Source organism: Pteropus medius, unplaced genomic scaffold, assembly GCF_902729225.1.
Source record: "Pteropus medius unplaced genomic scaffold, Ma_sr-lr_union100, whole genome shotgun sequence".
In the NCBI taxonomy this organism is placed as follows: domain Eukaryota; kingdom Metazoa; phylum Chordata; class Mammalia; order Chiroptera; family Pteropodidae; genus Pteropus; species Pteropus medius.
Window position 1 is genome coordinate 4,052,964 of NW_024340692.1, and position 26,024 is coordinate 4,078,987.

General features: G+C 41.5%; 2 long non-coding RNA genes and 1 pseudogene across 4 annotated transcripts in view; 2 read left to right on the forward strand and 1 right to left on the reverse strand.

Annotated features, from left to right (window-relative positions):
• LOC120611171 (uncharacterized) overlaps positions 1–16,005 on the reverse strand; it is a 37,669-nt gene extending 21,664 nt beyond the window's left edge. The window contains exons 1-3 of one of the 2 annotated variants that reach the window (XR_005655090.1): positions 14,595–16,005; positions 12,820–12,952; positions 1,354–5,686 (exon numbers count right to left, since the gene is read on the reverse strand). This is a non-coding gene — a long non-coding RNA (uncharacterized LOC120611171). Of the gene's footprint in view, positions 1–1,353; positions 5,687–12,819; positions 12,953–13,749 lie in introns of those variants that run through there. The other variant, XR_005655102.1, reaches the window with a different exon arrangement.
• On the forward strand, positions 262–21,641 carry LOC120611098 (uncharacterized). Of its 2 annotated transcripts, XR_005655084.1 has the most exons (3): positions 262–553; positions 12,133–12,306; positions 21,258–21,641. It is a non-coding gene; the product is annotated as an uncharacterized LOC120611098 (long non-coding RNA). The 2 variants fall into 2 exon arrangements; XR_005655082.1 differs by lacking the exon at positions 12,133–12,306 and having other exon boundaries at positions 266–553.
• Positions 21,642–22,642: 1,001 nt separating this feature from the next.
• Positions 22,643–22,761, forward strand: LOC120593627 (uncharacterized; annotated as a pseudogene).
• Positions 22,762–26,024: the final 3,263 nt, after the last annotated feature.

The window sequence follows — 26,024 nt, forward strand, 5'->3', positions numbered from 1 at the left end:
TGGAAGTATGTGCTTTCTCACTTCCTCTCATTTAAGCCGACTGGATATCACATCTTACTCATCTTGGGCACATGCAGCTGAGGCGCCGTTCATGTGGGGCAGACCTCTAGCCTCAGGATGAATCGAGGGAATGAATTTATGAAAAGATGGGATTTCCCTCACAACTGCAGGGGTACCCAGTCCGCAGTTTATCGTGACCCCGGAACTGATCTCACCTTTCAGGATTTCCCAGAATGTGCTGAAGTAGTCCCATCTCCTCTCTCTCCTTCCAGCTGACTCCTGCCCAAGAACGCCCTCAGACCAGGCCTGTGCTCCAGGGATTGGCTGGGTTACCAGTTGCCCCAGACCATTTGGTGCTTGGTCAGCTCCCACACTGCATGGTGACTCCTGAGTCAGATTTCCCGACCTCATGACTTCAGCATGTGTGGCCGAAGGGACTGAGTGGTCACACTCTCCACAGCATCTGGCATGCTCTGTCTCTTGGGCTTCATTTTGCAAATTTTCTAAGGAAAAAAATTCTGATCATCTCATTTCTTTCCCATTGGATACAATGGTGAGTTTTGGTGGGAGGAGGAGATGCTGGGGGAAAAAAAATGGTTCTTCTTCCTGTGTGTTAACTGTCTTTGAAATCCAGTGATGAAGATATATGTGGGAGGGAAGAGGGCTTTGGAAGGAGGGCACATTCCAAGACCTACTGGCCTGAGCAGTCGGCTAATCATATGTTATCCACAAATGATTTATATTAATACAATCAGTATTCCTGGGGCGGGGGAGAACCATTACTGGCTGTGGCCAAATTTCCTTGGAAATGAAAGAAAGGGAAGAGCAAAGGGCACAATTGGTGTGAGGAGAGAAAGAGAGACTAGAGAACAAGTAAATGCTGAAATGGGGATTAGAAAAAGAAAGAGCTGGAGGAAAAAATGAGAAGGCAATTCTCTACAAGATTAATTTTTCTATTTCTCTCATCATCTCACTTTTACTTTTAAAAAGAAAGATTTTTTTTCATTGTATTAATATCCTAGAAGGGCTTCACTGCATTACAGACATTTTGAGAACTGTTGATTTAGGAATCTCTCTCTTAATGGTGGAATATAAACTCTTTGCCAATATTTGAAATTCATTTAAACTTGGTAAAGACTCAGCAAGTAACTGAAATGATTATTACAAAATTTTAAAAAATTATCTTCACTGGTGAATGAAGTTGTTTACTTTGGGGATACAAAGATAGGTTAAAGTGAGGCCATCATTGGTTTCCTTCTCTCTTCATTTTTATTTCTCTATTTCTTTTTTTTTTTTCCTAAAAAAGAAGTTTTTAAAGAGGATAAAGAATACCAAATTCTAATTAGCACTCACCTTCATATCCGTAATCATCGTTGTATTTGTGATCATCATGCAGCCTTGGTCTAATGCATTCTTACATGGTAACAGTGTTTTACATGTAGTGAGGACTAAAAAAAATGTCTTTAAAATAGATACAGGCAATGTCCTCGGTTGTCAGCTGATAACTCAGCATCAACACCACCTCCTGCTCTATTCTCCTCTGCATCATGGGAGAGGATCCTGAAAACACATTTCTCAGAAATCTTCCCCTGTATAGTTGTGGGTTAGAGTCTGCCTCTCAGTGGCCCTTGCACTACATTTGGAAACCAGAGTTCCCCTGCATGAGTTCCAGGCAGATGTGTTGTCAGTCAGCAGATGCAGGAGTTTCCAGACAAGCTCCAGAGAGCTGCCTGCTCTGGAGCTGTAGGCCAGTGGCATTGGCTTCACAGAGATTTCATAGTGACTTCCAGGCAAGCTTTCGAGAATTACCCAATCCAGTGCTGCAGGCAGCTGAGATGAGCAGTAGGAGCTTCCCTGGCCTTAACTCTCCAGTCCTTCCAACAGTTTTGTAAGCCTCTTATTCTCTGAATTAAAGACATTTCTGCTTATAATGCCTAGAGTGGCTTTTGTTTCTCTGATCAAGCTCTGAACAATGCAGCAAGCCATTGGAATGGAACAATATCAGGGCAGGAGCATAGAGAAGAGGACAAGGAAGCATGCAAGCTACTTCCTTCCTTCCCCTGCCCGGCACTCTCTGACATGCTGCCTTCCAGCTCGGTGGGGCCACTCCCAGTATCCAAACCAGACAGTTGGTAGCCCACCTCTGATGCTCTCCAGAGTTAAACAGAAATGGTGCCCAGGACCAAAAGACATTCTTTCTCTAATTTAAAGAAACAGCCTTTACTTTAAGCATGCTGCTTTACAGATTTCAAATGTTAATAGCACAACTTCTGGAACATATTGATCCAGGTTTAAAAGGAACCACCTGTGTCCAACATTCACTCAATGGAATATTCTGTAAGAGCAAAGTAACTCAAGTAGAAAAACAATGTTTTGTCTCTTTAGTCTATTACTAATCTCAGCAAAATCGACTGTTTGCTCCTGAATACAGTCTCTGTAAACAAGAAAACATGATAGGATCACTAAAGGGAGGGGCCGAGCGCCTCCAGTATATATAGACACTCAAAAAATTGTTAACTGAGTGAGTTTTTGAACTCACAGAGTGAATTCCAGGAGCTATGGTTATCAGGACAAAATAATATCTCTTAGATGCAGAAAGAGCATTGAAACTTTTAACTCTTCCACAGGGGAGCTAACAACAGCAGTGAATCCTTTCATCATGTGAACTTTGAAAGGGTCCAGCTCCAGAGAATCTAAATATCTGGATTTCTAAGGGAGGAATGTGAAGCAATGGCTTTCTAGAAACAACCCCACCCTTGCCGTAAGAAGTATTTAATAACGTAGAAAAGATTTAACAGGCATGCCAGCCAGAGAACCCAAATAAACAGTTCTATTTTCCAACAAAGAGAGTTATTTAAAATCTCTGTGGAATATCATAAAAAATCAGTGTCAAGAACAACACAGGCAACATTTCAGACACGCTCTCAGAGTACTGTTTCAAACTTTGTTTCTTTCTGTGGTGGAAAGAGAGTAGGCTCAGAAGCACTGAGTTTAAGTTCCAGGACTGGCCACTTTTGAATTGAATGGCCTTGGGAAAAGTCACTTTGCTTCCTTGAGTTGCTTTTCTTCAACTATAAAACGGGAATAATGGCATGGGCCCTCCTAACCCAGGATTATTGTGAGGATAAAAGGATGAGAGTGAAATGTCTTAGACAATAGGAATATTCTCAATATATAACCCATTACTAAAACCTTATGTTCCTGATTATGGTAACCCCATCTAATTGCTCAGATTTTAAGATATCGCTCTTTTCATAACAAAATAAAAACCCTTGATAACCAATTCCTATGGTATGGAAATGGATAGTTATTTTATTCCACTGACTTATAAGCAGTATATCTGCAACCATTCAGCATTGTCATTACGCTCACATACTTACAAATAGAAAAGTCCATAGCAAAGTTGGTATGGCAACAGCTGGACTGTGAGTATGAGACCGGAGTGGACCATGTCCTCACTAATAAATGTCAGCTTCATTTGAATTACTCGCTAAAGTACAGCTTAGACAAAGCCAAAAAGGAAAACCAAAGCTTTCTCGATAAAATGGAATCCCAAAGCATAAATAAAAGATTCCACCTGAGAAGAATGATTTATTATCTCTCACTCAAAAAAAGCATGCACAGTCCATTCTGTGTGACCACATCTCTTAAGCTGTTTGCTACTGGTTTATAAAAAGCTCACGCATGTGTGTACATAAACACACACACACACACACACACACACACACACACACACCAAATGTATAAGTTCACTAGAAGGAAAACTAGAAATTATACACTGGTTACTTGAATGAAACTAGGAAAGTTTATCCTTTTCAAGAATTGATACTTCTCTGCCTCTAAAAAAGCAAATTATCTCACATCCAGGTCAGAAGCACTGATGAAAGTTTACAGTGGTCAAAGAGAACTTGGGACCACTGGGAACCAAGGTTGCCAGTCCTTGGGTATCACAGTGAGGCTGCATAAAAGAGACTGAATGCCTAAAACTTAAAAACTCATCATATCCAGCATGAATACATGGACAAAAAAATTTTTTTTTTATCAAACCAGTTTGAAACATATATAATTCACCTCCTTATAAGCTATTTGATCAGAAATATTGAAAATAATAATTTTACAGCATAAATCCCTTCATTCTCCAAGTTCTTCAAGCCATCAGAGATATACTATAAAGAATATTTACATTTTTGTGAGGAAGACACTAAGTACATTCACTAAGAGCAGCCATCTAGAAATGAAAGGCCGTAATATATTTTTCCTTTTTTTCAGTCATACATGATCTAAATACCTCTTTTTCAACATAATTTAGACAGCTTTATAAAATCAGTATCAGATTTTTAAGGGTTTTTTAAGGTTTTTATAGTCAAGTGTCATTTATAAGATGTGTCCAGTTCACCATGTGATGACCCCTACTCTATATAAGATACGTGGAATAATTGGGATAAAATATCGGATCAGTGGGGAAGTCATTTGAGGGCTCAGTGAGCATCTCTGGCTTGCATTTAAAAAAGCTAATCAATAGGAAGCAAACACTTTAGTTGCATTAAACAAACACAGACAACAGTTCACCATTTAAAATCTGGGTTTTCTCCCATACTAACCCACTTCGGGAGCTGTACCATACATACCTGACAAGAACACAAGATTCCTATTTTCTTAAGGCTCTCTGTCAATTAAAACATTTGACTCTTAACAGCGAAGAAATGTATTATCTCGCATATCAGGAAGGCTAGGCACATTATGACCCAGGCTCTGTTGCTCAGAAATTCTCTCAGTTTGGCCCTTCCACACTTGTTGACATTTAAATTGCATGCTTTCTGAGTAGCATGATAAAATCCTCAAGTCCTGCTCATCCCTCCCTGGACGTGAATTATTCCTTTGTCCTGTTAATCACTAGCTGTTTCTTCAGTCATCGGATCCACCTTCACAGTATCTCAGTGCTTATGTTCAAGTAACCCTTATTTTACTTAATATAAGTAAGTGGCGTCAAAGCTCAAGAATAGTGATGCTGGCAATTTGGAAATGCCCAAGAGAAGCTGTAAAGAGTTTCCTTTAAGTGAAAAGGTATGTATGTGTAGGAAAAACTATAGTATATGTAGGGTTAGATACTACCTGCAGTTTCAGGCTTTCACTACTGGTCTTGGAACATAGGGGTGACTACTGCATTTTCTCTTTTTATAAGGACACCAGTCATATTAGATTAGGGCTCACACTAATAACCTCACTTTAACTAATAACCTCACTTTATCTCTGTAAAGACCCTATCTCCAAATAAGGTACTGAAGGGTTAGGAAGCCAACACATGAATTTGGAAAAACATGGTTCAAGCCATAACACCATGTCGCTGGAGATCTTTAAAAAGAGGTGAGATGGCCTAATGTTGCTGGTTGAATACTGCAGTGCAGCTTACTGCGGACATGCTTTTACAAAACAATTAGAGGTCAAATCAGGACTCCCAGCATACAGTGTAAGGTGCAATAAAAAGCTTAATTTCCTAAACCAGAGACCTAACTTGGCCTTACAAATTACAATGGTGAAAGGACAGAGCAATATTGCTGTTACTTCTTTGGTCCATCTTCCTGTAGAGACCGCAGGGGAAAATATCTCATTACGACCCCTTCAAGGCTGCATTCTTGCTTCAGCATTCTTTTTGCTCCACAAGCACCAAGCACCAAGACAGCAGTATCTATAGAGAAATAACATTCTATCAGTTCTAGGGCATTGCAGACTTTTTCCATCTTCATCTCATTTTATCTTCCCAACGATTATGGAGACTACAGACATCAAATAGTTTCATGCTCATTTCTACATGAGGGAACTTAGAGGTTAAGCTTTTAGTCTAGAGTCATGTAATTAATTAATGGCAGTGCTGTGATTAGGTTTAAGTTTTCTGATAATCTATCAATTACGAGTCAATTTATCGAGCATCTCCTATTCGTTTAGCAACTATGCTAAGTATTGAATACTGAGATCTAGCATCAGTAAAATCAAATCAAAGTTCCGGTTTTGAATGAAAAGCTACATTGGTCAAGGCAAAGTGAATTTCTGCTCACTCTTGATGAAGCCACGACCATAAAAGCTCTCAGAACATTTTTTTTTCCCTTTATTTTGGCACGGTTCTGTGTAGATCACCCAAAGGCCTTCACTTTGATCTCTCACAGTAAACAACACTTTGAAATGCCTTTTCCCTCCTCTTTGCTGGAACTGATCCCTCAGTTCTCCTTGCTGCATCTCAGCAAGTGCTGAAGACTATGTCTCTGCTCTCCCCTCTATTCCTTGGAGACGATGGCACTGCCTTTTAGATTGGTCACCTTGCCACAGAAAGCAATGGTTTAGAGTTTTCCTGGGCTCTGAAACCACCTCCACTTACTAAACTCAAGTATCAACTCAGAAAAGAGTAGAGTGTGCTTCCTTCATTTGTCCAAGGGCAGCTCTGTTAAGTGGATACATCAGTCAGGTTAGCTGCATAACAAACCACAAAATATCTCTGGAAATCAACAACAAAAAATTTTTTGCCCTCACATATCTATGAGTTGACGGGCATTTGGCTATTGATGTAGGCAGGGCTTGGCTGGCTGTGGGTTGGATTTAGAGCTCTTCCACACATCTCTCATTTTGTCTGGACCAGCAATTACCTGAGGTGTGTTCTTTCCATGGCAAAAAGCAGGAGCACAAAAGGGCAAGCCCAATCTCACAAGTGCATTTCAAGCCTACATTCACATCACATCCATGAACCTCTTGTTAGCCCAAGGAAATCCCTTAGCCAAGCCTAAAATCAAAGGGTGGAGAAGTACCCCCCACCCACCAAGAGACCACGGCAAAGGTGCACAGGTATGACACTACTACAAGGAAGTGACAAATCAGACCCACGACTTGATCTACCCTGGTAAAGTAAAGGCCCAATTTTTCAGGTTGCCCAAGATGGCTCACCTGCCCTTTCTGGCAGTGCACTTTTATCTTTGACCATTGAGCATCTGCCTTCTTCTTTCCTCCCCAAATTCCATGACACCGCCTTTTCAAAAGCAGCTCCTCCCTCCTCGTGCTGTTTTATTAAAAGCTCTCTGCCAGGCTGGGAAGTTAAGGAATCCCACCTGCATCCAATCTATGATAATTTACTAGTAACCCAGCACAGTAACCCAGATTTTTTTCTCAGTCCGTTGTTTGCCTGTTGCATTGTTGTTGGCCAAGTTTCAAAAACCATAATAGGAAAGGGAAAAAAAGAAACTATTTAGAGGATGATTATCCAAATATCCAAGTCATTCTCCAGGTAATGAATCCATACTGAGTGAGACTAGTATTTGGAACAATAACATAAGAAGAAAAGAAAACAAAAAATTCCCATCAAAGTAAATAGGTCCTACAAGTCTATCTTTGCAGGTTCACTATATGGAGCCTCACAGATTTAATTGTTTACACCTCTCCCTTATTTTCAGAGCCATTAACCAGAGTGGACTTGTCAGGGTTTCAACAATGTAATTGTTTAGCTATAAATTTCCCTGCTGGCCAGGGCCTGAGGTTTCCAATAATCACAGGCAAAGGCCAAAGTCAAAAAAGATAGTGCATGGGGAACAGAGAGAGTGCAGCATAAGAATTTACTGAGTGGGAGGACCCGGGCAGCAGGGAGAGGGGGTGAAGTCTGTGGGAGGCACAGGATGCTGAGGAGCAGGGCACAGGACCATGGTGGTTCTAGGCTACACTGCAGGTATGGTTCCTGTTTCCCATCAAGATGAAAACTAGCCTGAGCTGCTGGATCCCTCCCACAAAACCAACCTGGAAGGACTACAGAAATAGGAAGCAAGAATTGATTTGGAGAATTAATATAAAAACTGTGCGGAACCCTTAGGTAGACTAAATATGTGGGGAGGGCCAACCTGGGACATGGGTATCAGTGAATTAATGAAGAACAGTTGAGGGAAAGCTCTCAAGTTCTACTCTTGCCTACATTACCTCTGGAGGATAATCGTCTGTCTCCCTACAGAAAAGAAGCCAAAAGTATGAGCCAGGTGGGAAGTGGGAGATGAGTAAAACCAAGGCAGCGCCAACACCCTGTGGGGTGAGGAACTGATAAAACAAAGTAGACTGGCTAGCTGACCTTAAGCATTCACTCCTATCTCCTCCATGGCCTTTTGCCTCAGGATTGGTTCTTCAGATTTATTTTGACTTTCACAGTGAAAAAAAAAACATATTTTACATAGTGACTCAGTATCTATATAGCCCTGTACAAATGAAAGAGTTGCAGAAAGCATCATGCTTACTATTGGTATGACCAGTATATTTTTCCTATTCTATTCTATCCTATCTGATTTCATTCTATTCCATTCTATTTCTTCTCCTTCTTCTCTCCTCCCCAATTTTCCCCTCCCTCTCTCCCTCTTCTTCCTCCCCCTTCTCTTCTTCCTCCTCCTCCTCCTCCTCCTCTCTCCCTCCCCACCCCTATACTAAACTGATTTCATGACTCATTAATGGGTTGCTTCCCAGAGTTTGAAAAACTTATCTGTATACATTATTCTCTTTCCAGGTTGCCTTTCCAGGGCATTTAAGGGAGGATACTAACCAAAGTTATGACCTGATGGAGGGGTAAAATATTGAAGAGGTGGGCTATGTTCTGTGGGACATGGAGCACTCTGCCTTGGCACCCATCCCTGCCCCTCTTCTAGGAGCTGAATCTGAGCCTCTCATCAACACAGATAACCAGACATGGTAACTGTTTCCTCTAAAAGAAAAAACAATTTTAATATAAAATTATATATTCACCCAAATTACAATTTAAATCTAGGGGCTCAATAGACATGTTCTCATGCATATAAGGCTTTAGCAGGTTTGCTGCACAAAGAACCATTTAGAAAACTCAGGCAAGAAGTAAATCCAGGAGATTGCTAAAGACATATGGGAAATAAAGGGATTCAAATAATTTAGTAGAATTTATTTTTGTCTAAAATATTAAGAAACAGATAGAAATAAGTGTATCCATAATAACACAAAACAAAAGTTTTAAACAATATCAAGAAGAAAATTTAAGAAAAGAATGAAAAGCAAAGAGATGTGAGATTATGCTAACATGTCCAACTTGTTCAGGGTAAGATTATAGACAGATGATAGATGATAAATAATAGAGAGATGTTAGGTGGATAGAATACAGATAGATCTGAGATAGCCTTAAGGATAAGTAAAGTATAGGAAAGACAGAGACTCAGATTAGCTAAAATTTGTTTTTGCATATATATCAAAAATATGTGGTCTATGAGAGAAATTAAAAGAAACAGAAAAATGAAAGGATGAAAACATATTCAGGGCAAATATGAATAAAAGAAAGTCAGAGTATAGATTTCAATATTTGACAATAAACTTCAAGACCAAAAAAAAAGAATAGCAAGAACAATAACACATGCACCATATAACCATCATGGGAATACAGGAATCTCACAATATACATTTAATGTATATAAAGTAACAGTGATAAAACTGGAAGAAATAGAAAACAAGGTAAACCACCCCTCCCACCCAAAAAAGAACACAAATGGTGCAGTCACATTTGTACTTAGAGCACTTGGTGCCTTCCTACTGTCCTCAAAGTAAATCTAATATCAGGGCTTGTGAGGCTCTGTGTGATCTGGTTTCTCTTACCTCTCCAGCCCCATTCTTCATACCTCCCTCTCTTTAATAATTTCTGTAACTTTTTGAATTTATTTTTATTTTTATATGTGCCTTTTCTCTCTTACATTCAAACTTTAACATTTTTGTTTTTCTACCTGGTTCACCTCTTTACTTGGCTAATGCCTACTTATGTACATCATCTCAGCTTTGATGTTGCTCCTTTCACGAAACCTTCAATGTATTGATCCTTTCGTAGCACTCCTCTCACTTGTAAGTTTCCTGTTTGACTGTCTCTCTCCCCAACTAGACTGTAAACATCGTGAGGAAAAGACAGTGTCTGTGGTGGTCACCAATGTCCTTCGAGTACTCAGGACACTGATGGGCATAGGGAAAAATTAGAAAGAAACAAGTATTTGTATTGTAAAAACATAATTTTTTTTAAAGGGAAGTCAGCCCAACTTCCAGTTCAACCCAACATGGCCGAACAAGGAGAAAGGTATTGAAGATAGCTTATCGAAGTCAATAAAGATGAAGCCTCACTGGATGGAAGGGTGGGCTTGGGAACCAACAAGAAGCACAGTCAGTCACAAAAACTGGAACGGCTCAGTAATTGAAGGCACTGAGTGTTTCAGAACATTGGGAGTGGGGGAGGGGGGCAGGTTAGAATATATGGCTGAAAATCGGGAGATTGATTGAAAGTCTTTATGGAAAATCTAGCCACTCCCCACCCTCTTCTCTAGCCACTAAAAGAAAAGGAAAGAAAAGAGGTTTACATTGTGGCTAGATCATTCCAGAAGGGCTCTGGACTTAGAGGCAGGTAAAGCAGAGAGGAGCAGTGAGATGCTATACTGAAAATAAGAAGATTAAGCAAAAATTTGAAACCCCTCTTTTCAGTCACTTTCCCACTTTGTTTGCCCCCACCTGAGTCTGGCGACTAGAAGAGATGGGAGATTGCAGAAACTGATGACTCCAATAGAAAGATCTACCTTTGTTGGTGTCAAAATCAACTGCCAGATCACAATTTGGTGAGGTCCACCACTCAGCAGTCCTACCTATGCGCATGGGTTTTTCCTTTACTTTCTGGCCCCTCATTCTTAAATATACATAAATATAAAGGATTTCTGCTCTTAGACTCTTGAGGAAAACCGCTAACCTAGAAGAAAGAGACCAAAAAAAGAATTTATAGGAAATAGAGACAAGGCAAAGAACAGAACAAATATTTCTTAATTAACATGATTAATATTCTGAGAAATAAGAGAAGATTTTACATCCGTGAAACGAGAATAGAGTGCCTATAAAAGGAATTTTCAGTAAAAAAACAAAACAAAACAAGAGCTCTTGGAATTTAAAAATATAATTGACAGCTTCCCTGTGGGCTGGGACAGAATTATTTGTATAAAAATATGCTGTCTCACCCCAAATTGTCACTCTACTGACCTCTACCCAGAGCTCCTAAACCAAACCTGAGTATGGTTTTGCGTGTAAACTACACCACCTTGAAGAGGAAGAGGCATCCTTGATCCGGTTCACCCACCAATCCCTAGTTTCTCATCTGTGGTCTTAGTCCCAGGTCCAGTCTTTAGCTTCAGTCTGCTGATGTATGGCGTCAGATGGGCACTAGACTTATTGGGGTAATAACTCCATAAGTTATATAAGTGTCTAGTAACTATGTTGTACACCTGAAACCATTGATATTCCCAGGAACCCTCAAGCAAATAGAGATCAACATGGATGGACCTAGAGAGTACTATGCTAAATGAAATAAGTCAAAAAGAGAAAAACGAATACCATATGTTTTCATTTATATGTGGAATCTAAAAAAAAAAATTACCAAACGAAACAGAAACAAACTCATAGATACAGAGAACAAATTGATGGTCGTCAGATGGGAGGGGTGGGGGATGGGTGAAAAAGGTGAAAGAGATTAAGAAGTACAAATTGGCAGTTATAAGAATAGTCACAGGGATGTAAAGTACAGCATAGGGAATATAGTCAATAACATTTTAATAATTATGTATGGTGTCAGATGGGCACTAGACTTATCAGGGTGATCACTTCATAAGTTATATAAATGCCTAGTAACTATGTTCTACACCTGAAACTAATACAATATTGTATGTCAACTGTAATTTAAAATTTTTAAAAAAGAACATGATTGATTAGAAAATAATCCACAGGCTGAGAAAGGTAAAGTGACTTGCCCAAGATCACATAGATAAAGGACGAAGACACTAAATCTTGTTTCTTGATACCTCCTATTATTCGTGAATTCATCCACTTAAGAAATATCATGGCGGGGGCAACAAAGATGATTAGTTCCTGCACTTCATGAGTTCACAATCTAGTGAGCACAGAAAAAGATAAGCAAGACTATTTTAGTGGACACTAAGATGGAGCTCTGCTCATGGGGCTGTGGTAGCTCAGGAGGGATGGCCAAGAAGGGTGTTTTGCCTGAGCTGAGCAATAATGGATAAAGACAAGAGAAGAAGAGGGTGGAGAGACCCAAGATAAAAGTGAGACTGACCACTGTGCTTTCAGGGCACTGCAGTCTTGCTTAAAGTCTGGACATCAAAGCTTGAAAGGTCATGAGGAGAGTTGAGACTGAAGCATCAGGCCAAGACCAGATCAGCCAAGAGCCAGAGTGCCATGCTAAGGAGCCTGGACTTCATCCCACAGCCAGAGAAGACAGAGACTTTTAAGAGTTTTGAACTGGTGAGTGAATCTTGTCTAGTATATAATCCATTTAGTGGTATGGTTTCCAAAGGCTACACAGGTAAGAGAAGGTACTGGTGTTTATGCCTGAAAGAGGCAGGTGATTTAGGCTGATGAAGTAGAAGGGGAGATCATTTGGAAAAGGAGGCAGTGACATGAAACAAGGTTGAGCATGAAAATGTTGAGTTCAAAGAACAGCCAGAAGGATCCTCCACCTCCAGGAAATAATGAGACAAGGAGGAGAGTAGGAAAGAGAGGGCCAGTGGAGCTAGACACTGAATCGAGGAGGTTAGACGTGACTCTACATGTTGGTGCCTCTCCAAACTTCCTTCCCAATGGCAGGGACAAAAAAGAACGCCAGAACTCTTGGGTGGTGACTTCTCCAATCTCAGAATGTCTTTGAAATTTATGTTTCATCTTTAAAATTCATCTGAATTTTGCATTCTACTTTACGTAAGATCAATCTGTTTTAATACAAAATGTTTTTAATTACTTGCTCATTAAAACACTTACCTTCCCCCAAGAAATCTTGAAGTCAAATTAGCATTCCAGAACGATGCTCCTGTGGCTTCTCGTGGTCATGAATACCAATATCTGAGGGGCATGGTGATGAGCATCAGTAAGAAATCTGGTTTCCTCAGATAAGCTGAAAGGTTAAAAAGGTATTTGGGGAATGAACAGAAGGGTGCTAAATAGGTAGGACAGTTTGAAATGGGTATTAGAAAGCCAGGTAAGAGACTTTTGAGATAAATGTGATAAATCTTAGACCAGAGGATGGAGAGTATTGGATGGAAAAAAGATGACATATACCAGAGAACTTTTTGAAGACTTGACGGATGATTCAATATGGGGCAGGAAGGAGAAGAAGAAGGAATCAAAGATAATTTTGACTTTGAACTAGGGGCACCAGATGCCATGGCTGAAGAAGAGGAAGTGGAGAAGGGGGGCCCTCTCCTTCCAGAGGATTGGGAGTAACAAATTGACTTCAGCCAGCTGTGCATGTCCACGTGCATGATGCACATGTGGAAATGTGTTATAGATGGCTGGACATGGGGAACAAGATCTAAGTTAGAACCACAAATGTGGGAGAGAGGGTCATCCTCACAAAGGTTGACACCACAGAGTGGATGGGAAGCCTGAGCGAGTAAGGTAAAGAAGAAAGCACAGAAAGCTAAGTAATTAACTTTGGGAGATACACATAGATGAGTAGTAGAAAGAGAGAGAAGGACCTCCATTCAGGAAAAACAAAAATGGTGTATCGACCTAACATACAGACATATACTTTCAATTAGAACTAGCAGAAAAAAATTCAACTGTATTTTAAAAAAGGGGTTGAGAAGTTTCTTAGTTAGTTTCATTGAAGAGTTTGGGAATGGACACTGACCTCAGGTATAGTTAATCCCAGTGCTCAGATGATGCCAGCAGAAATCCACCTCTACCTACCTCTTTACTCTTCTTCCCTTTCCAGTAGCTTCACTTTCAGACAGATTTTCTCATCATAGTGGCCCTAGGAAGCTCCGGGCTTTTATCCTCTCATTAACCCAGATGAATGAGAAATTCTCTGTCCCAAAAGTTCCAACAAAAGTTTCCAACAGAAGTTCCAGCTTTGGCTTTGATCAGACCATCTTAGCTCGCAGGTCCATCTTTAAATACAATGACCAGGGTTACATGCCCCAAGTCTCTGTACCCAAATCTGCACAAACTAAGCATTGGGGCAGGGGGCTTCCCTATATGAAAGATGCTTATGCAATTTCCATAAAAAGAGAGAATGCGTGCACTCAGAGAAGCAGAGAGAAGATCCATTGAAACAAAGGAAGGATTTAAGAAGCTGGAGGGTAGAGATGAGGTAGCCAAAAGTGTGAAATGTCATACAAAGGCCAAAACGAGGACAATAGAAGCCTCACTGCACTTAGCTGGACAGGAAACGGGGCATCTCCTCTCTCCTCTACATCTCCCTCCTGCCTCAGAAGAGTGAGTCTGAGGACAGTGATGCCCCGTCTCCAGCTTTCCTCCCTCCTCATTCCCAGCCTGGCTTCCAGAGCCCTGGGGCACAGCCCCCCATCACCACAGCCTGCCACAGCCATGCCACAGGCACCTTGGCTGGGGACTGCAGGCCTCTCAGGCAATAAAAATTCTCTCTGGCTTCAGAAGGCAGTCTTGTAATGTGAGAGCCAGGTCCTTCCTGGCTGGACTTCCCCGCCACACACATCATACAATTCCTTCTTTCCCAGCAGGTAATTTTTCCAGTGAAAGAATCACCCCTCCCCTGGCCTTTGCCTCTGACCCACCAATTGTTTGCCGAGGCAGGACCAGTAACACTCCTTGGCTGGACTTCAGAGTTCCAGTTCAGCTGGGGGAGCTAGGCTGGGATTTAATCAAGGACCCTGAGGGGCTCATGTTATATGAATCATCTCCCCAGTGCGCCCAGACATCAAACCACACTTCACCCCTCGCTCTTCCTTTCCCGGCTGCTTCAGCTCATTGCGTTTAAAGCAACATCTCTGGCAGCAGCTCATCTGGAACATCCTGGCACTCTCCCCTTTTCATGAGAGCGAGCACCCTTTACCTCAGAGAGCAAGGAAGACAGAGTCAGACAGACAGACAGACAGATGAACAGGGAGAGGGGAGTCCAGCAGACAGATAAATATGGATTTCGAGCTTCTGCTGCGGGAGGGGGAGCCGTGGCAATCGCATCCAATATTACACTCCAACTCGGGGTGGACCGACAGCAGCTCCCCTTAGGAATCTGAGTGGGTTCTTTCTTGTGTGCTGTTTTGAAGCATGTCAGCATTCCTGGGCACTGACTGTCAGCCTCCTCCAAATGACCTGAGTGGGGGTGTGAATAGCAAACTCTCACCGCCTTGGGCTGTGCAGAGGGAAAGGCTGGAAATACTGTTCCAGAGGTTTCCTCTCACTGTGAAAATCAAGGCAGAAATGCCTCATCCTTAGCTCCCCAAATACCCTTGAAGATCAAGGGGCAGATAAGCTAATCTATTATAAATTCTAATGCAGTACAGTTCCCTGACCAGAGCCTCCTCTCCTTCGGTGCCCCGAGCGTTAGCCAATATTTCATCAAAACCAGTTCCCTTCCGCAGGCTCACATCTGCTCCTCCCGCTCACCCCAAGAGGCCTGCATGCTGGCGCCTTCACTGTGCATGGAAAAGCTCTGACAGTCTTTACACACATGGACATGGACATGCATACACACATATACCCACATATGTATGTGTACACACCTTTCACATGTACACACATATATATACACACATACACATACACAAAGCCAGACCCTGGTCTTCTTTCCTGATTTATGACCCTACCTTGCCCGGTCTGGCTTAAAATTATCATTTTTCAATCTCAGAATGTTTGAATTCCGCAAAAGGATGCTTAAGAACACCAAAATGGTAATACGCGTCCACACACACACGCACACACACATTTGCACACACACAAGCACACATCGAGAAGACTGTCAGAGCTTTTCCATGAGACATTTGATTCCGATTTAACTTGTCTTCAGATTTCAGCCTTACTCCTTGCTCCACGGAGGCCTGACTCTCTCCAGTCTAAATTTGACCAATCCCAAGCTCAGGAGCAGCCCAGCCACTTCTCTGGCTGTTCATTCACTGTTTATTTCTCGGCAGCCAGAATGTCCTCCTCATCTGCTTGGTGACCCCATGCTGTCACTTCAATACTATTTAGTCTTAATTCTCCCTCCTGTAAAATGGGTCTAATAAACCCTAACAGGAGTCAGGCTGTAGGAATTCGTGTGTTAATACTGTCAAATCCTTTTGAAGATGAACACATGATTAGCGCCTTTCAGCCCTGGTATGCTGAGCCAGGAGGAGGGCAGGGCTCAACCTGAACTTGAGACCCTGTCTGGGTGAGCATTTTAAGAAAGCATTATAGTCCAGCAGCTGAGTGCGAGCAAAGACGAAACAGCTTCATAAAAACTGCACTTCCAGCAGAATATATCATATGAGCCCAGGTTTCTATTGCACGTAACAATAATTCTAAAGGAAAACCCCTTGCAATGTTTACTGCATGCTAGGCACTGTGTTTTACTTGGATTAGTCCCTCTGAGGAAGGCACTATATGAAGCCCTAGCTTATAGATGAGGAAACAATAGTAGAATAGTTAAATAACTTGCCCAAGTGGTGAAACCAGACTGTGCTTTTAACTACAACTATATACTGTAGTGAGTGAGGACCTGGACATGCATGCATGTGCATGTGCATAGAAAAGAGCCTCGAAGAAAACAGCACAGCGGCTCATGCTTACAGGTGGTAGGGTGGCAGGTGATTTTTTTCCTTCTCACTATAGTATCTGTATTTTATCTGGATTTTTTCATTTCTACAGAGAACACGTATTGCTTTTATAAGAATCATTTTTAAATGTTCTTTTGAGAAAGCATCTCCATTTCTGTTTCTCAGACCACCATGCTCTCTCACCCAGAGCAGCAGAGACAAGTAAGGACAGTGCTCATATTTCTGAGTGGGCTCGAGCCACTCTTTAGACACAGCCATCAAAACAAGGCAGAATGGCCTGGAAGAGGTTAGTCTGCTGTTCAGAACTGTCATCATCGAGGAAATAGAAAGTAGCCTCATGCACCCAAAATCTACCCAAGCTCCCAGTGTCTGTGGACATCATTGGAGAGACAGCGAGAAGGACAGAAAGAGACCTAGGTGGGGGTCGGGAGACCAGATTTCTGTACCCACCTCTTTCTTTTTTTCATCTTGTGCTAGTAGATAATTTCATCACTCCCTGAACTAGCTTTCTCACCTCATGACCTCTGAGGGCCTCCTAGATTCTAAAATAGCCATTAAGAGATCCTGTCTACATGCCTGTCACTCTGCATGCTCTTTACATGCATTGTCCCACTCAATCTCCACAAAAAGCCCATGAAGTATATGTTAATATTCCCATTTCACAGATGGAAACACTGAAGCTCCAAAACTAAAGAACTTGATCAAGTTCACAAGGCAGATAAGCTACTGCATTTGAGTGCAAACTCAGGTATATCCCACCCCAGATATTGGAGTTCTCTTTGAATTAATGACGTTGCCAGATTTCCAATGCCAACATTCCAAAGACAACTACCTGGCCTACTTCTCCAGTTCAAGCTATGTGTCAGAGTGGTGTTGACACTGTCAGTACTGCTTTGGGTGTTTTCAGGTAAAGTGTCTTGTAACTCTTACTCTATTTCAGCCCACCCCATCACTTTCTTATCATTCCGGCTCCACGAAGTCCTCCAAGGCCTCTCAAGCTTTCCAAGGTGAAGGGAAACCAGTTCATCAGGAAGAGAGCTCAGTTCTCTGGCACCTACAGAAAGACGATTGCACATTAGCCCCTAGGTGCTGAGCCATAAGCTTTTCCCAGAAGGGATCAGAGTGGGAGGGAGGGAGGGAGTTTGCACTACACCCAGTCAGTTAGCATTTCAGGCAGGCAGCAATAATGGAGAACGTGATAAGCTGTCACTAGAAGCCAGCTCAGTTCTCTGAGACTTAATGGTAGAATAACACAATAGGGTCAGACTAAAAAGGTTCCCTTATGAAAATTTTATCAGCAACTTTGGTAAATGGCTATGGGAAAGGTGCTTTGCTCCCAGGCAGACCTGGGACCCGATTTTACAAGGTACAGGCAGCCTGCATTGCATCACCCCCACAAGATATTAAGGGCACTCAAATTGAATTAACACCAAATCAAGCCGGTGCACTTAACAATACAAATGCACTTAAGGGATGCCTCAGGATGATTTGTGACTAAAGAAAGCAAAGAAGAAAACGGCCTGCAAGCCACAAGGGTGGTGTTGTGTGTCATATACAGGAAAGGCCATAAGTAGAACTTAGAATACCGGAAAACCATGAACTTCAGGGGCTCTCAAATACCTTAGACCCAGCCGTAAAGTAGAAGGCCGCTTTTGTGGTATGCAGAAACAATTGATAAATAAATTACAGCCAATTTTCTTAGTGGCATGGTCTCCATTACCTCTGACAATGGCGTAACTACTCTGCTAAGATGATAAGAGGCAAGTAATGGCGTATCAGGTAGCGCCCCAGGAAATTCTTTGCCAGTTGCCAGGTCTCTTCATGACAGTGATGACACAAAGATCCTCAGTGAGAGCCAAGTGATGAGAAGTGACAGCTCGCCAGGCAAACTGTGACAGGTCCTAAAAAGAATCAGCTGAAAATGTCGCTGGCAGATGGGACCCCAGAGTCAGGGCTGGCCCTTTGGTCTCTTTCCTTTTCCCGTCAGCATTTGTCGGTACACATTTTCTCCTCATTTGTCTTAATCTTTTGCTTTCAGTCTCCCTCACCCTCTTCCCACTCCCCTATTCTCACGCTCTCACCTTCTCTTCTGAACACACCCTGTCTACTGAGCTGGAAGACAAGTGCGCCATCTTCATAGATGAATGGCTCTTCTGAGATTATCTTGGAAACTTAGATACATTCTGGGACTTGGGAGAATTCAGGGGGAAAAAATGGCCTCACCGGGGATTCCTTTCCATCAAGTGAAATACACACAAAAGCATGCTTTTGTTATCCTTTCAGGAAAGAGCTGTCTCCATACAGGGTCTTACTCTGAAAACAAGCTCCATTTAGATTGGAGGTGGCCTAATTTTGTCAGAGTTAAAGCAATTGCTCGTCGAGTCATAAGGTGGCTGGGAAACTGGGGCAGGCGGGTTCAATTTTTCACGACAGAGAAAAAAGTTCTCGGATAGTAAAAAGGACCTTTTTTACCCACTGTTCTGTCTCAGCCAAAACTTGCTCACTCTAGGAGGTAGGTATTATCATAAGGGAAATCAGGAGAATAGGAAGATCTCTGTGTCTAAAATGAACGATCTTGGGCCCTCGCTCTACTAGAATTCATTGCCGTGACCTCATGGGATTGTTTCGAGGATGCAGTGAAAATAATTATCGGAAAGATTTTGGGAAACTAGGAACTGTCTACAAATATAAGGCATTTTTATGAGGAAAATAATCTACAAAATATACATGCAGACCTACTTCTTACAAAAAGAGTTCTAGATCCCAAGAAATAAGAATATTCAAACTACCCCTGGTTTTCCACAAGAACGACCTCCTCTCAGATAATCAGAGAAAGAGGAGAGCAAACAGATGTGAATAAAATGCATAGAAATCACCAAACTTCGCTGTACCAATTACTTTTTAGCTTCGCTCATACTGAACTTTGAAAACAAAACAGCAAACAATATAATTCCTGGCATTCCCAAGCTCGCCAAACATGTCTGCAGGCTTGTGACAACACCTCTTGCTTCTCAGAGTGGGAGCCTGAGATTTGCCCCATCTTCAGATCATCCTCAGCAAGATCATTCCCACCCACATGCCACGAGACTGCATTCCAGGACACACACTTGCTTGTCAGAGTACTTTCCTTCCACTCTGGGCATCTAGAGTCCCTGCCCATTTTCTGCCCTCCGCTTACTCTATTTCTCTATATGAGCCCTTAAATACTTAGGGATCACTAACACTGCTTATTTTCTTACCAATCACCTCCTTTGAAGCTCACAAGTCATTATCCATAAATGATTCATCTGGTCAGTTAATATTCATTAAGTGCTTATTATGTGCCCAGCATGGTGCTAGCTGTCAAGAATGTAGGGGTAAATCAGACAACATCCCAACTTTAAGGAGCCTCCTTCCTGCGTCATCATCCCTTTCTTGACCCCATCTTTGGTTTCTCTGTTTCATTCTGAAATGCAGAAAGCTGAACTGAGCACACCTCTTGAGTGAGAGGAGCCCCTCCACAAATTGGAAAAGAAGGAAAATGTGTGTTACCTGGAAGCCTCCATGTATACGTAACTAACCATGTCCTTCTGCTCACTGGGAAGAATTCATTTCTCCTTACCCTGGGCTCACACACTCATACATCCTGCCCATCTTACTCATGCCTATATTGCAAGCAAATATCACAAAGCTTGGAACTTAGCTGGTACTCAATAAGCCTTTGTGAAATAAGGAATGAATAAATGAATTTGTCATCTCTACTTTCTCTATTCATGTCCATCTCCCCTTAGATCCCCTCACCTGTGATCCAAGGAGGTTGCATAGGTCAGTGGTGATCAACGAACACTCTCTGGAGCGTTTGGGGTTTCACTCCGATTAGCTTGCAAAGGCAGATCATTAAATATTTAGAAATTTTTTGAGGGGGTTTTAAACTGTTGGTAAATCAACCATGGTGGGAGTATTTGCATGTGGAAATCAGTAAACATTACAAATCAGGGATTTGGGGTTTTGTTCTTAAGAGCCCATTGGTCAGCACACCACTGCTCTGATTCAGCCAGACCTGGGCTTGTGGCTTAGCTCTGCCACTCATTCACTAATTGTGTGACAAGTTGCTTGATATTTCTAAGACTCAGTTTTCTCATCTGTAAAATGGGAGTGATAATTATGGCTTCACAAGGCTATTGTGAGAAATAAATGACTTAATGTTTATAAAGTGCTTCGTACAGCTCCTCAAACAAAGTGAGTGTCCAATAAAAGCAATATATTAGTATTAGTATTAGTATTAGTATTAGTATTGTAATGCATTTTTTCATCCAATTTGTTATACTTTCTTCTTATTCCCTAGAGTGCTTGTGAAAACTTAAAAAAAAAAAAACCATAAAGTAGAAAGTAGAAATAAAAAATCGAGATAAAGAAAATTAAAAATCATAATACGAAGTCAATATCACAACGCTATCATGATTGGATAGAATCTGTAGACTAAGATTCACTGGAGTGTTAGTTGGAAATGTATTAAGGTGTTGCCAACAGAGTTACAAAGTGTTAGAGCAGAAGAGACCTCAGAGATCTTCTAGTTCAATCCTCCGCTTTGCAGATGGAAAACTGAGGCAGACAGGCAAGAAGGAATAATTTCTTGAGCACTTACGAGCATAATGGCAGATGCTTTTATTTTTATCATCCCACCCATATCATTCTGTTTTACAGATGAAGCTACTGAGGCAAAGGAAATGACAGACCTTTCCTAAAGCCACCAGGCCAGTATTAGTAAAACCGAAACTGGAACCCAGATTCCCATTGGCCAGTCTTCTCAACACCCTCTTCTCGGAACCATGATGTCTCTTCACCCCAGGAAGACCCATTTTATAACAGGTTCCCGAAGACCAAAAAAATCTCCCAAGATTCAACAGAATTATACTCGAATGGAGAAACTACAGTCCCTGTGACAGAGGGAGCTCCCAGGGAATTTCCTAAGTCTGACTCTGATGTATGAAAGAATGAGACCATAAGCCCAATGGCAAGAAGAGCTGCTCTTGCATAAAATACACCCTCATTTTGCATTGGCTTTTGAAAAGAGAGCTATGTTCTTAATTCGTATTCATTTGTGGTACCCTCTGAGGTTCAAAACTTTTTCTGCTGTTCTTATAACTGGAATTTTTCTTTTTCTAACTTCTACCAATTGCTTCAACTTCACTCTTCACCAAGCCTTCTTTTGGAGTGCTAATAGGCACAGAAATCAATTTTCTTTCCCCTTCCTCTTCATCTAAAAGAAGCAGCACAAAGGAAGAAAGGGGTTAAAAAGCAACCAACAGGACAAATAGGAGGGCAAGGAAGAGCCTGCATGATCCACAAAGCAAATGAATCCACCATTTATGGAGAGCTGACAGCAATGTCTCATTTATTAGACCACCACCCCTGTTTGGTAGTAAGCAGGCTGGACGCCCAACCTGGGGGGTCCATTTTATGGGGATAGTGTTATTGCCCTCAGAGCTGTAGCTGACCTCACACCAAATAAACACGTCAGCCACTTCCCAAGTCCCTGTTCCAGGTGTGGTATGAAGGCACTGTGCAAGGACTCTTGAGGCCATCACTCCCCTTTTCCCCACCTCCACTCAGTTATGGCTCCCTAAGTACCAGTGTCCATGCTGACAACCCTCTCTCTCCCTTTCCCCTTTCTCAAATCATCTGTCACATCTGTCCAAAATCTCATCTGGACCTGCATTGCCACCCAGGTGCAGAGAGAGGCATTAACCTTCAGAGAAACATCTGGTTATTAAAGAAGGCCCAAAAAGGAGGAAAGCCAATGCAAAAGTAAATACAAATTCTATTCTATCTATACCTATATCCACATCTACATCTACATCTTTCTATATATATCTCCCTCAAAAGTTAGATTGGGCACTTGTTTTTTATTATTTCTTTTTCGAGTTAAAAAAAGAATTAGTTTTTTATTTGTTTTTCACACAGCAGAATTAACTGCTCCAGACTTAATTCCAGGTTGGCTTAACCACAAGCATAATCTCGAGCCCCATCACTCCACCACCTGGTGCGTGAGCTTGGGGAACACTGGCTTACTCTTAAGTTTTTAAATAGTCTACGGCCACGTCACCCTGAACAAGCCCGATCCCGTCTGATCTCAGAAGCTAAGCAGGGTCGGGCCTAGTTAGTACTTGGATGGGAGACCACCTAAGGAGATCAGGTGCTGTAGGTGTGTAAAAAAGAAAGAGAGAAAGAGAGAAAGAGAGAAAGAAGTTTTTAAATAAAGCAGGCCTGATTTAAAAAAATAAAATAAAATAAAAGTCTGCTACCAAAAATCAAACAAACCCCGCACAATCCACTGAAAATCTCATTCTAAGTGCTCTTTGCATCACCCGGCCTGAGGAAGTCCTCTCTGCACTGTCTTCTTCACACCCTGACATGCTCACCTGGGGATTTCTATAGCTGGACCATGATTCCCTTAGAAGACAAACGTGGATTCCAACTCCACCACTCACCACTTCTGTGACCTTAGGCAAGTCACGTCAATCTTAGACCTTTAAGTGTAAAATGGGAATATTAACACCTGCCTTACATACTTCACATAGCAAACTCAAATGCGGTAGAAAATGGCAGCTGTTATTATTGTGATAAGATCAAAAATGAGACGGGTATGTGTTTTATTAGACAAAATTTAGTGTATTTGATTCTGGAAGTATTTCTTTTGGAGCTAGCAGTGAGGCCGCTGTGGAGACAGGAGTGGGAGGAGGCTCCATCTTGGGTTGGAGGAGAATGTTCAGAGAGTCGACTCGAAACCACACTCTTTAGAAAGTACTGCGTGTACACCCTGAGCAAAAAGAATAAAACACTCAGGTCTACTCTGGGACTTTTCCCAGGGCCAATCCTGCCTTAGAACCTTGCTGAGGAATTTACTTTCCTCGTTACTTGAGGGAAATAAGAAGCACAGCTGAGACAATTATAACTCTATTCTGAAGGTGAAACAACAGTTCCGGTTTGGCCTGGCTTTTATTCCCACCTCTCCTGCAGGCTTTACCTGAAGTCTCCCAAGGGAAACAAGGCTGGGAGTTGGTATCTTTGCAGGTCTATCACAAGGTCTCTTTGTGTTCTGCTTCTCAAGTTTCTGAGTTTGTAACTTGTGAAATACAACTTGCAAAGTGCCTCTTTAGGCAGAAGTACCACTGAAATTCATTACCTCCTCTTTCTCCTCTGAGAACGAGGGGGAGGTACAGGAACCCACGTGGAGAAGACCTGCACATTTACAAACCTGTCTGGACCAGGTGAGGGTGACTCGTGCGGGCCGGCAGAGAACCCCGACATGCCAGGCTGTCACTGAAGGGTAACAAGCAAGGGGCTGAAAAATGGAGGGAGGAAAGAGGCGGGCCAGTGTTCTCACAGTAGATGGTGAGGGGAGAGTGGAAGGATGTGGTCGTGGGGAGAGAGGAAAGAAAGATGAATGGGGCTTGAGTCAGTCATAGGCTAAAGCAAACAGGAAGGTTTTAAAGTGAGATTTGAGGAGAGGAAGTGGTTCTGAGCAAGGGAGGGAGAGAGTTCCAGAGATCCGTCTTGGAAAAGAGCTACTCTTCATTTTTTTGGATAGTACACCTCGTGTGAATATTTCTTGGCGGTACTGACAGACGAGTGAACTAGTTTTTTATTTTATTTTTTTAAGAATCACAACTGGCTCCAACTTTTCCCTAGAACTTGAACCAAAAAGGCTTGAGACTTTAGGTTTGAAAACATTCAGTGGATTCATTTATGTTAAATTGCACCGCTGCCTGCTGCTCTTAGCAAACACTCAGGGCCACCCAGATGAAGAAAGCATAGGGAGGGGGGCGGCCTGTTCAACCAAGGTCATCTCTCTAATGTTATGTCCACTGCACCTCATGTCCAGGGAACATGATCCCAGGAGAGCTTGGCATCTCTCTAAATCTTTCTAAATCTCCAGATGTGGAATTACGATTGGCTAAGTCCCCACCAGGCAAGAGGAGGGGAGGGAAGATGGATGAGGTTATGGGGCTGGAGGTCTAGAGTGAGCTCACATGAAAAGATAAGGATTTTTTGCGTGGCAAGGAAAGCATAAGGACACAGATCCAACCAAATAAAGGGTAACCTGTCTTCCCTGAACTAAGCTTAGGACAGCTCTACAAGCCAAAAAACAAAAACAAACTTCATTTAAAGGGCTTAAAAACAGCGACTCTTTCCAGTTCCCTGGGGAAGTACTCTTCCCAAGACAATTTATCAGAAAATGATCTGTCCATATTGTGAAAGATAATAAAATCCTCTGGGCTTCAAGAACTAAGAGACTTTGCTTTCGCTTCTTGTTTCATGACTTTGGAAACTGAGCCTCCATAGGCCTCATTTTTCTCATCTGTAGAACGGGCATTAACAAGCTTTGTTCCCACCTCAAAAGATATTACTCACTATTTGAACTTGCATAAAGAATTAAACATGTATACAAAAGAATATTATTCATAATGGCACAAATTGCTGCAGAGCAACAACTGACAATATCCAAGTATTGTTTGTTTCTGCCTGGTCTAAAACTGAACTTGGGCATGAACAAGCTTAATGCTGGATCACTTTTTGTTGAACTAGAAGATAAACTATTTAAATAAACACCCCAGTATTTTCTTGTGCTGTGTTCATATTCTCTATTATGAAGTCTAAACTCACTTACACACCGCAGTAAAATTTCAGACTTTGCTGTAGTGAACACATTTTAAGTGCTTATTTTATTTTAACAGTTTTATTGCGATATAATACATATTTTTTATATTAATTTTTTTACTTTAAAATTGTACTGTCAAGTACAGTGTCACTAGCCTCACCTGGCTACTAAAATTTAACTTCAAATTAGTAATAATTTATTACAATTAAAAATTCAGTTTCTCAGTCACATTGATCACACTTCAAGTGCTAAATAGTCGTATGTGACTGGTGGCTACGGACCAGACAACACGAATACAGACCATTTCTATCATGGTAGAAAGTTCTATTGAATGACACCACTCTAAAATAATATGCACTCATTACAAAAATTTGAAAAATACATAAAATCAGAAAAAAGATAAATATATTTCTTATTTTCCTACCACCCAGTGAATACCACTATTAATATTTTGGCAGCTTCTTCACAGTGCTTCTTTTCTTCCCTGCACGTCTGTTTTGTTTTGTTTTGTTTTGTTTTGTTTTGTTTACATCACATGGTTGTAACTTATTCAATATGCAATGTTACATTCTGCCTTTTTAGCTTTAAAATATAAACATTCTTCCATGTTATTATATACCTCTCAGAAATATTTTCAATGGCTGCAGAATGTTTCTCCAAATAGAGGTGACATTACCCTGTTTGAATTTTTAAAAAATAAAATGGAGGTAAAATTTAAAACCTGACAACATTTGTTAGCTTTAAAAAGGGCCAGAGAAATTGCTACATTCTGAGATAGTTTCTAATCAATTTTATTTTTCTAGGAACAT